This window comes from Pelophylax lessonae, assembly GCF_965119305.1.
Source record: "Pelophylax lessonae genome assembly, chromosome: 12".
Taxonomy (NCBI): domain Eukaryota; kingdom Metazoa; phylum Chordata; class Amphibia; order Anura; family Ranidae; genus Pelophylax; species Pelophylax lessonae.
In genome coordinates, this window is record NC_138779.1 from 225,781,498 (window position 1) to 225,794,124 (window position 12,627).

A 12,627-nucleotide genomic window follows, 5' to 3' on the forward strand; every position below is an offset into this window, starting at 1 on the left:
AATATGGGGTTCAGGCAGGACAGAGGAATCAGGCTTCATCATAGGGAACAATATGGGGTTCAGGCAGGACAAAGGAATCAGGCTTCATCATAGGGAACAATATGGGGTTCAGGCAGGACAGAGGAATCAGGCTTCATCATAGGGAACAATATGGGGTTCAGGCAGGACAGAGGAATCAGGCTTCATCATAGGGAACAATATGGGGTTCAGGCAGGACAAAGGAATCAGGCTTCATCATAGGGAACAATATGGGGTTCAGGCAGGACAGAGGACTCAGGCTTCATCATACAGAACAATATGGGGTTCAGGCAGGACGGAGGAATAAGGCTTCATCATACAGAATATGGGGTTCAGGCAGGACAGAGGAATCAGGCTTCATCATAGGGAACAATATGGGGTTCAGGCAGGACAGAGGAATCAGGCTTCATCATAGGGAACAATATAGGGTTCAGGCAGGACAGAGGAATCAGGCTTCATCATAGGGAACAATATGGGGTTCAGGCAGGACAGAGGAATCAGGCTTCATCATAGGGAACAATATGGGGTTCAGGCAGGACAGAGGACTCAGGCTTCATCATAGGGAACAATATGGGGTTCAGGCAGGACAGCGGAATCAGGCTTCATCATAGGGAACAATATGGGGTTCAGGCAGGACAGAGGAATCAGGCTTCATCATAGAGAACAATATGCGGTTCAGGCAGGACAGAGGATTCAGGCTACATCATAGGGAACAATATGGGGTTCAGGCAGGACGGAGGAATAAGACTTCATCATAGGGAACAATATGGGGTTCAGGCAGGACAGAGGACTCAGGCTTCATCATAGGGAACAATATGGGGTTCAGGCAGGACAGAGGAATTAGGCTTCATCATAGGGAACAATATGGGGTTCAGGTAGGACGGAGGAATAAGGCTTCATCATAGAGAACAATATGGGGTTCAGGCAGGACAGAGGACTCAGGCTTCATCATACAGAACAATATGGGGTTCAGGCAGGACAGAGGACTCAGGCTTCATCATAGGGAACAATATGGGGTTCAGGCAGGACAGAGGACTCAGGCTTCATCATAGGGAACAATATGGGGTTCAGGCAGGACAGAGGAATAAGGCTTCATCATAGGGAACAATATGGGGTTCAGGCAGGACAGAGGACTCAGGCTTCATCATAGGGAACAATATGGGGTTCAGGCAGGACAGAGGAATCAGGCTTCATCATAGGGAACAATATGGGGTTCAGGCAGGACAGAGGAATCAGGCTTAATCATAGAGAACAATATGGGGTTCAGGCAGGACAGAGGACTCAGGCTTCATCATACAGAACAATATGGGGTTCAGGCAGGACAGAGGACTCAGGCTTCATCATAGGGAACAATATGGGGTTCAGGCAGGACAGAGGACTCAGGCTTCATCATAGGGAACAATATGGGGTTCAGGCAGGACAGAGGAATAAGGCTTCATCATAGGGAACAATATGGGGTTCAGGCAGGACAGAGGACTCAGGCTTCATCATAGGGAACAATATGGGGTTCAGGCAGGACAGAGGAATCAGGCTTCATCATAGGGAACAATATGGGGTTCAGGCAGGACAGAGGAATCAGGCTTCATCATAGGGAACAATATGGGGTTCAGGCAGGACAGAGGACTCAGGCTTCATCATACAGAACAATATGGGGTTCAGGCAGGACAGCGGAATCAGGCTTCATCATAGGGAACAATATGGGGTTCAGGCAGGACAGAGGAATCAGGCTTCATCATAGAGAACAATATGCGGTTCAGGCAGGACAGAGGATTCAGGCTTCATCATAGGGAACAATATGGGGTTCAGGCAGGACGGAGGAATAAGACTTCATCATAGGGAACAATATTGGGTTCAGGCAGGACAGAGGACTCAGGCTTCATCATACAGAGCAATATGGGGTTCAGGCAGGACAGAGGAATCAGGCTTCATCATACAGAACAATATGGGGTTCAGGCAGGACAGAGGAATTAGGCTTCATCATAGGGAACAATATGGGGTTAAGGCAGGACAGAGGAATCAGGCTTCATCATAGGGAACAATATGGGGTTCAGGCAGGACAGAGGACTCAGGCTTCATCATAGGGAACAATATGGGGTTCAGGCAGGACAGAGGACTCAGGCTTCATCATAGGGAACAATATGGGGTTCAGGCAGGACAGAGGACTCAGGCTTCATCATAGGGAACAATATGGGGTTCAGGCAGGACAGAGGACTCAGGCTTCATCATAGGGAACAATATGGGGTTCAGGCAGGACAGAGGACTCAGGCTTCATCATAGAGAACAATATGGGGTTCAGGCAGGACAGAGGACACAGGCTTCATCATAGGGAACAATATTGGGTTCAGGCAGGACAGAGGAATCAGGCTTCATCATAGGGAACAATATGGGGTTCAGGCAGGACAGAGGACTCAGGCTTCATCATAGGGAACAATATGGGGTTCAGGCAGGACAGAGGAATCAGGCTTCATCATAGGGAACAATATGGGGTTCAGGCAGGACAGAGGAATCAGGCTTCATCATAGGGAACAATATGGGGTTCAGGCAGGACAGAGGACTCAGGCTTCATCATACAGAGCAATATGGGGTTCAGGCAGGACAGAGGACTCAGGCTTCATCATAGGGAACAATATGGGGTTCAGGCAGGACAGAGGAATCAGGCTTCATCATAGGGAACAATATGGGGTTCAGGCAGGACAGAGGACTCAGGCTTCATCATAGGGAACAATATGGGGTTCAGGCAGGACAGAGGACTCAGGCTTCATCATAGGGAACAATATGGGGTTCAGGCAGGACAGAGGACTCAGGCTTCATCATAGGGAACAATATGGGGTTCAGGCAGGACAGAGGACTCAGGCTTCATCATACAGAACAATATGGGGTTCAGGCAGGACAGAGGAATCAGGCTTCATCATAGGGAACAATATGCGGTTCAGGCAGGACAGAGGACTCAGGCTTCATCATAGGGAACAATATGGGGTTCAGGCAGGACAGAGGACTCAGGCTTCATCATAGGGAACAATATGGGGTTCAGGCAGGACAGAGGACTCAGGCTTCATCATAGGGAACAATATGGGGTTCAGGCAGGACAGAGGACTCAGGCTTCATCATAGGGAACAATATGGGGTTCAGGCAGGACAGAGGAATAAGGCTTCATCATAGGGAACAATATGGGGTTCAGGCAGGACAGAGGAATCAGGCTTCATCATAGGGAACAATATGGGGTTCAGGCAGGACAGAGGAATCAGGCTTCATCATACAGAACAATATGGGGTTCAGGCAGGAGAGAGGAATCAGGCTTCATCATAGGGAACAATATGGGGTTCAGGCAGGACAGAGGAATCAGGCTTCATCATAGGGAACAATATGGGGTTCAGGCAGGACAGAGGACTCAGGCTTCATCATACAGAACAATATGGGGTTCAGGCAGGACAGAGGAATCAGGCTTCATCATAGGGAACAATATGGGGTTCAGGCAGGACAGAGGAATCAGGCTTCAGGTTGGACTGCTATATTATAACTCAGCAATTGCTGATAACATGGCGGCAGTTTCTAATCCTGCGTTACTGGCAGGATCACCAGATGAGAATAAGCCTGAAAAAAGAAAACCAAGGCAGCTGTGAGATGTGAGGAGCGATAATCTGCGATATATGACATGGTTGGGGGTGTAGTAGAACAGCAGGTTGCAGTATGCGTAGGACATATCTGTGTGCGTCACGCATGTGCTATAGTGGAGGATCAGAGCAGACTGGGAGACGTTCTCCTATGTGATGTATGGGATGCAGGCACGTAGGCACCTAGCAGTTTCCATGGAAACAGTGACGAGTCCGGAAACCACGGTAATGCTGAATTACATCCGTGCCGAGCTCCATCTGATTGGCTGCAGTGAGAGCCACTGATGGCTGATTAGTGCTCTCAGTCTTCCATCTATTATTCAGCATCTCAGAGGGGTTGTGGATTTCTGCTCTATAGAAGATACGAGGTCACATGTCCCAAGGTCATCCACACACGTATGACTGGAGTCTCCGACCAGTGTCATCACCCTGAGGACAATACATCCAACCCCCAGCAACCATTCAGTGTCCAGGCCAGAGAACAGAAGAGGGCTCCAGCACATCTTCCTATGTGCACACCCTCCACATGAGGAGGGAGGACGGTCACATGGAGTGTAATTCTGATGCTGAGATTAGAGAGCAAACCTCTGGATTTGGGTGTTAGCCAAGCATCTCTACTCACTAACTAGTCACTACTAAAGCTCCTCCCCTTTCCTGGTCTCTGACTCCTCCCCTCTTCCCAATCCTGCTCACTGACTTCTCCCCTCTCCCAATGTTGATCGCTGACTCCTCCCCTCTTCCCAATCCTGATCACTGACTCCTCCCCTCTCCCAAATCCTGATCACTGACTCCTCCCCTCTCCCAAATCCTGGTCATGGACTCCTCCTCTCTCCCAAATCCTGATCACTGACTCCTCCCCTCTCCCAAATCCTGATCACTGACTCCTCCTCTCTCCCAAATCCTGATCACTGACTCCTCCCCTCTCCCAAATCCTGATCACTGACTCCTCCCCTCTCCCAAATCCTGGTCATGGACTCCTCGCTTCTCCTGATCTCACTGACTCCTCCCTTCTCCTGATCATTGACTCCTCCCTTCTCCTGATCATTGACTCCTACCCTCTTCCCAATCCTCCTAGATTCTCAACAATCCTAAAATCCCTGACTCCTCTGACCTCCAACTCTTCCAATCCTAATCAGTGACTTCCCCCTTTCCTAAATGCTGATCACTGACTCCTCCCACCTCCCTAATCACTGACTCCTCCCACCTCCTAAACTAAATCACTGAGTCCTCACAGCTCCAAATTCAGATGAAATTGATTTCAATTTTGATGGATAGATCCACTTCCGTACAACCACAGTAGTCATACATGGAACAAAATGGGCCAATCTCTGCAGAACCCGGCAACTTTCCATCCATGTCTATACCCGGCTTACCTCAGACATCTAACAGAGAAGATGGCAATGAAAAAAGCCCCATGAGACAGAGTAGATAAGGGGATATCTCTAATAGGTTTAACTAGAGGTCTCTGAAGAGCCGAGAGACCCCACAGAGTCCCGGGAAGGTGTATAGGTGGGACTATGACACTTTATACAAAGGCTTTTACATGGAAATGCCAAACAATTGGTCTGTGAAACAAAATTGCTAGAGCTGGAATTTGTCCCTTGATGGTCCTCAAAGCCCCAGTCTGGATTGTAGAAATGTCAGAATTCATCCCATGAAGTATTTCCTGGGATGAAATGTCCTCACCTCGAAACATACAAAGTCTGACTTCTATGTGCCATGGAGGCCTTATGTGACATTGTCTTTCTAGCATTCAGGAGCCTAGAAATGAGTCAGAAGGTTCCCGATCCCTTAGGACTTGGGCTTCACCAGCCAAGCCATGAAAGTCAGCAGTTGTGGTAAATAGGACCTTGGGACAGGAGATCTGGGCAATCTGGAACAGCCTACAGGAGTTTGATGAGGTCCAAGCTTAGTGCAATGAGAATCATTAGGATGCCCTCAGTCCTGCAGAGCAGACAAAGAAGGAGCTTCTAATCAGGGAAGTCGGACATCAGGCTGTATTGATCCCAATGAGTTACCAGGGGAGCCCTACATCTGGAGATAAACTTGTCTAGTTTGTCATGGAATCTGGAGGCTAAGAGGTCCACATCCAGTGTCTCCCAACTAAGACACAGGTCCTGGAACTCCTCCACCACCAAGACAGAAACATTTCCACTTCTCCTTCAGCAGACTGGTTTCTGACTGACGTAAGCCACTGTCGTGGTGTTGTCTGACTGAATCCTGATTGGATGATTGTGCAGTTAGGAAGTCCAGCACTGAAGGGACAGTTGTGTGGCTAAGAGCTCCATTATACTGAAAAAGACAAGCTTCTGCTGGCCACCAAGTTCCATGCAATGTCAGGGTGTTCAGAATTCCCTCCACCCCCATTCCTGTTGGGCTGCGCCCATTGTGAGGATCTCCCAGGGTAGTGGAAGAAAAGATTTTCTTGACTGGAGGGCTGAATTGGTGAGCCACCAGGCCACATAGAACCTGATCCTGGGTGTCAGGCACATTAATAGGTCAAGCAACTGAACCCTCTTGTGACCCCTGTGAGGAGAAGAGTGGAGAAACCTGTGACCCCTGAGAAACCTGTGAACCCTGTAAGGAGAATAGTGGTCACACCCTGACCCCTGTGAGGAGAAGAGTGGACTAACCTGTGACCCCTGGGAGGAGAAGAGTGGACTAACCTGTGACCCCTGGGAGGAGAAGAGTGGACAAAGCTGTGACCCCTGGGAGGAGAACAGTGGAGAAACCTGTGACCCCTGGGAGGAGAAGAGTGGAGAAACCTGTGACCCCTGGGAGGAGAAGAGTGGACAAAGCTGTGACCCCTGGGAGGAGAAGAGTGGAGAAACATGTGACCCCTGGGAGGAGAAGAGTGGAGAAACATGTGACCCCTGGGAGGAGAAGAGTGGAGAAACTTGTGACCCCTGGGAGGAGAAGAGTGGAGAAACCTGTGACCCCTGGGAGGAGAAGAGTGGAGAAACCTGTGACCCCTGGGAGGAGAAGAGTGGAGAAACCTGTGACCCCTGGGGGGAGAAGAGTGGAGAAACCTGTGACCCCTGGGGGGAGAAGAGTGGAGAAACCTGTGACCCCTGGGAGGAGAAGAGTGGAGAAACCTGTGACCCCTGGGAGGAGAAGAGTGGAGAAACCTGTGACCCCTGAGAAACCTGTGAACCCTGTAAGGAGAATAGTGGTCACACCCTGACCCCTGTGAGGAGAAGAGTGGACTAACCTGTGACCCCTGGGAGGAGAAGAGTGGACAAAGCTGTGACCCCTGGGAGGAGAACAGTGGAGAAACCTGTGACCCCTGGGAGGTGAAGAGTGGACAAAGCTGTGACCCCTGGGAGGAGAAGAGTGGACAAAGCTGTGACCCCTGGGAGGAGAAGAGTGGAGAAACATGTGACCCCTGGGAGGAGAAGAGTGGAGAAACTTGTGACCCCTGGGAGGAGAAGAGTGGAGAAACCTGTGACCCCTGGGAGGAGAAGAGTGGAGAAACATGTGACCCCTGGGAGGAGAACAGTGGAGAAACATGTGACCCCTGGGGGGAGAAGAGTGGACAAAGCTGTGACCCCTGGGAGGAGAACAACGGAGAAAACTGTGACCCCTGGGAGGAGAAGAGTGAAGAAACATGTGACCCCTGGGGGGAGAACAATGGAGAAACCTGTGACCCCTGGGAGGAGAAGAGTGGAGAAACCTGTGACCCCCTGGGAGGAGAAGAGTGGAGAAACCTGTGACCCCTGGGAGGAGAAGAGTGGAGAAACCTGTGACCCCTGGGAGGAGAAGAGTGGAGAAACCTGTGACCCCTGGGAGGAGAAGAGTGGAGAAACCTGTGACCCCTGGGGGGAGAAGAGTGGAGAAACCTGTGACCCCTGGGAGGAGAAGAGTGGAGAAACCTGTGACCCCTGGGAGGAGAAGAGTGGAGAAACCTGTGACCCCTGAGAAACCTGTGAACCCTGTAAGGAGAATAGTGGTCACACCCTGACCCCTGTGAGGAGAAGAGTGGACTAACCTGTGACCCCTGGGAGGAGAAGAGTGGACAAAGCTGTGACCCCTGGGAGGAGAACAGTGGAGAAACCTGTGACCCCTGGGAGGTGAAGAGTGGACAAAGCTGTGACCCCTGGGAGGAGAAGAGTGGAGAAACATGTGACCCCTGGGAGGAGAAGAGTGGAGAAACTTGTGACCCCTGGGAGGAGAAGAGTGGAGAAACCTGTGACCCCTGGGAGGAGAAGAGTGGAGAAACATGTGACCCCTGGGAGGAGAACAGTGGAGAAACCTGTGACCCCTGGGGGGAGAAGAGTGGACAAAGCTGTGACCCCTGGGAGGAGAACAACGGAGAAAACTGTGACCCCTGGGAGGAGAAGAGTGAAGAAACATGTGACCCCTGGGGGGAGAACAATGGAGAAACCTGTGACCCCTGGGAGGAGAAGAGTGGAGAAACCTGTGACCCCCTGGGAGGAGAAGAGTGGAGAAACCTGTGACCCCTGGGAGGAGAAGAGTGGAGAAACCTGTGACCCCTGGGAGGAGAAGAGTGGAGAAACCTGTGACCCCTGGGAGGAGAAGAGTGGAGAAACCTGTGACCCCCTGGGAGGAGAAGAGTGGAGAAACCTGTGACCCCTGGGAGGAGAAGAGTGGAGAAACATGTGACCCCTGGGAGGAGAAGAGTGGAGAAACCTGTGACCCTTGTGAGGAGAAGAGTGGAGAAACCTGTGACCCCTGGGAGGAGAAGAGTGGAGAAACCTGTGACCCCTGGGAGGAGAAGAGTGGAGAAACCTGTGACCCCTGGGAGGAGAAGAGTGGAGAAACCTGTGACCCCTGGGAGGAGAAGAGTGGAGAAACCTGTGACCCCTGGGAGGAGAAGAGTGGAGAAACCTGTGACCCCTGGGAGGAGAAGAGTGGAGAAACCTGTGACCCCTGGGAGGAGAAGAGTGGAGAAACCTGTGACCCCTGGGAGGAGAAGAGTGGAGAAACATGTGACCCCTGGGAGGAGAAGAGTGGAGAAACATGTGACCCCTGGGAGGAGAAGAGTGGAGAAACCTGTGACCCCTGGGAGGAGAAGAGTGGACAAAGCTGTGAGGAGAGCAATGGTGGGAAAACGTAACTCATGTGGAAAGGGAGGAAGAGTCCATGTTAATGAAATCACAGGAGAAACTAAGATAACACGCCACACTCATGTCAGACTATGCCGCCGACTTACCACATTCTGAAGCTAACATGTACAATAACTAAGTACTGGAGAACACCCATACAGAGCCCAGTGATTGGGTCCCATCGACCCCCCCCCCCCAGGCCTTTATTCCAGGGAGTGTTCAGGGATCAGGAAATAAATCTAGTTGAGCTTTGCAGGCAGGTTGCAGTGACTATCTCCCATTTACAGATATACCAGCAGGCGGCAGTGTAGCACAGATAACCATGTGACACACAGGACGGTGGTAGAGACAATCCCATTTACAGATATACCAGCAGGGGGCAGTGTAGCACAGATAACCATGTGACACACAGGATGGTGGTAGAGACAATCCCATTTACAGATATACCAGCAGGGGGCAGTGTAGCACAGATAACCATGTGACACACAGGACGGTGGTAGAGACAATCCCATTCACTGATGTACCAGCAGGGGGCAGTGTAGCACAGATAACCATGTGACACACAGGACGGTGGTAGAGACAATCCCATTCACTGATGTACCAGCAGGGGGCAGTGTAGCACAGATAACCATGACACACAGGTCCTATTATACAAGAGCTCAGCTAATAAAACATTCTGGCAGCTTATAAAACACACATTGTATATATATAATATATTATATATATAGCTTTGCTGCCGCACCAACACCCCTTGTGTAATGAAAGGAGGTTTGTCCAATGTCCTCCCACAGGCTGGTTAGGGTCACCGCCCCCCAACATAAGTACTGCCACTTCTCCTCATGGCATGGGCCTCATTCATTAAAGCGGAGTTCCACCCTAAAATGATACTTACCTCCATCTTCATGCCCGGGGTCACCTGAAAAACAAATGGATAATCGCAATTTTTTCTTTTTTTTTTACTTACCGTGTTTAGAAGAAAATATACTTACCTTACTTCCTTCTTCCTCCCCTCGGCGGCCATGGCGATTCGTCACTTCCTGGCATGCAATGATTTCTGGGAGCTGAACGTCATCGCTCCCAGGAATCAATGCGCCTGCACTGGCCCCGATGTCAGTTCCGGTGCGGGCGCCGTCATACCTTGCTAAACAGCTTCTGGGCATGCCCACTGTGCAGGGATGACGCTGCGGCCCCGGAAGTGACGGCGGGGCCGGTGCAGTGCATCGCGGGACCGAAGAAGACAGAAGAGGACACAGAAGAGGATCGTGCTGGCTTCAAGCTGCCCACACCTGAGATGGCAGCGCTGGACAATACATTTTCAAGGTAAGTATTTCTTCTAAAAGGTAAGTGCAACCCGGGACAGATCAGAGGCCATCCATTGTGGAATGTACTAATCCTGACTGTCCTGGGGGTATTTTTATTGAAAAAACGTTCCCAGGGTGGAACTCCGCTTTAATAACACAGGAAAGGGACAATTGTCCAATCACAGCCAGCCAATGATGTGACTGCATTCCCTCCCAACCATGATAGCAACCAGTAGGGGGAGAGAAGATGTGACGGGTCTCATCCTCGGTCACCCCATAACTGTCTGCAGGTCACAGGCAGCCAGGACTGCAGCACAGGTGGACTGGTGGGGAGTTGGGGTGCTGACCATTGACATCTGTCATTGATGTGACTGGAATCACACACCGGTGTCACATGCCTCATACACCCCCCCCTATACTGAGCATGAATCACATGGTTCCTGATCGGTTCCTAGTGTGCCATCTGTGGCCAAACTGGAGTGTCATCTGCAGGAGTCCCTCCATACCAGCCAAAGGAATCCAGTAGTGGGTCAGTAGCCAATCAGGAAGTGGCAGTTAAATAAAGATCACATGACCCCCCCCCCCCCATGGTTTCTGTGTGACCTCCAATCATGGGGGTACAAGGATAAATGATGGAAGATGATTGCCAAGAAATACTGTGAGGAAACCAAAGGTCTATATTGATGCCGGACAGCCCAATCCGAGAGACAACTGACTCGTTTGTATATAAAAAATATATTTTATTCATAATCATACTAGAAAAATACCGACATGACAAAAAGATGTTCCATCCTACCCTACCAAGCCCCACACAGGTGCACAAAGGGAGATGCCCCAGGTGATGGCACAAGGTTAGGGTATCCAACGCATTTCACCTATATGGCTTCTTCAGGAAATGATGGGTGTAGAGGATTCAGATATGGTCCCATATTGAGGACAGAAGCCACTCATAATAAGTTCTCAAAGCTGGATCACCAGTATAGGAGACATATTCATAGTTCTTCCAGAAGTTACAAAAATGATAGGCTAATGTTCCACGGCAGTACAGAGAAGATTGAGAGAGGGGGGGGGGGGGTCCTTGGGAGAGGAGGGGGGTCCCTGGGAGAGGAGGGGGGTCCCTACATAAACACTCCACTGTAGTCAAAATAGTATAAGGAAGAGAAGGAGCGTACGTCCGAGCGGCACATATGATTCATTCCTTTCATCAATGGCCCATATGGGACCCTCATCAGGTACCCCTCTCCTAGGTACCCCCCTCCTAGGTATCCCTCTCCTAGGTACCCCTCTCCTAGGTACCCCCCTCCTAGGTACCCCTCTCCTAGGTACCCCCTCCTAGGTATCCCTCTCCTAGGTACCCCTCTCCTAGGTACCCCTCTCCTAGGTACCCCCTCCTAGGTACCCCTCTCCTAGGTACCCCTCGAGGTCAAGATAATCTGCTGTATTCCAAGCTGTCCATATAAGGAAACAGTATTTGTGACCCTCAGAGCACCACAGGTCTGTTGGTACCCCCCTCAGTGTTGGTACACCCCTCAGGCCCGTCAGTCTGTTCTCACAGCAGTCCTGCCTCTTCCTGATGGAAGATGATTGGGCGCACTGGGGACAGAATATCACACACATCACATCTTCCAACCAATAATAAGAAGTCTTCCCAACATTCTGTATACCGACAACGAGGCACCACCGCGATAAAACCATTATTACCAATACCTCCCACCCAACGTCCAGTATACCGACAGCGAGGCACCACCACGATACAACCATTATTACCAATACCTCCCACCCAACATCCTGCCCGATACCTCCCACCTAACATTCTGCCCAATACCTCCCACCCAACATTCTGCCCGATACCTCCCACCCAACATTCTGCCCGATACCTCCCACCCAACATCCTCCGCGATACTTCCCACCCAACATCCTCCCCGATACTTCCCACCCAACATCCTCCCCGATACTTCCCACCCAACATTCTGCCCGATACCTCCCACCCAACATCCTCCCCGATACTTCCCACCCAACATTCTGCCCGATACCTCCCACCCAACATCCTCCCCGACACTTCCCACCCAACATTCTGCCCGATACCTCCCACCCAACAATCTGCCCGATACCTCCCCCCCAACATTCTGCCCGATACCTCCCACCCAACATCCTCCCCGATACTTCCCACCCAACATTCTGCCCGATACCTCCCACCCAACAATCTGCCCGATACCTCCCACCCAACATTCTGCCTGATACCTCCCACCCAACATCCTGCCCGATACCTCCCACCCAACATCCTCCCCGATACTTCCCACCCAACATCCTCCCCGATACTTCCCACCCAACATTCTGCCCGATACCTCCCACCCAACAACCTCCCCGATACTTCCCACCCAACATCCTGCCCGATACCTCCCACCCAACATTCTGCCGGATACCTCCCACCCAACATCCTCCCCGATACTTCCCACCCAACATCCTCCCCGATACTTTCCACCCAACATTCTGCCCGATACCTACCACCCAACATCCTCCCCGACACTTCCCACCCAACATCCTGCCCGATACCTCCCACCCAACATCCTGCCCGATACCTCCCACCCAACATTCTGCCCGATACCTCCCACCCAACATTCTGCCCGATAC

General features: G+C 51.2%; 1 protein-coding gene across 1 annotated transcript in view; it reads left to right on the plus strand.

The window, feature by feature from the left end:
- SLC2A1 (solute carrier family 2 member 1) overlaps positions 1-12,627 on the plus strand; it is a 203,904-nt gene that overhangs the window by 31,136 nt on the left and 160,141 nt on the right. The window lies entirely within an intron of this gene.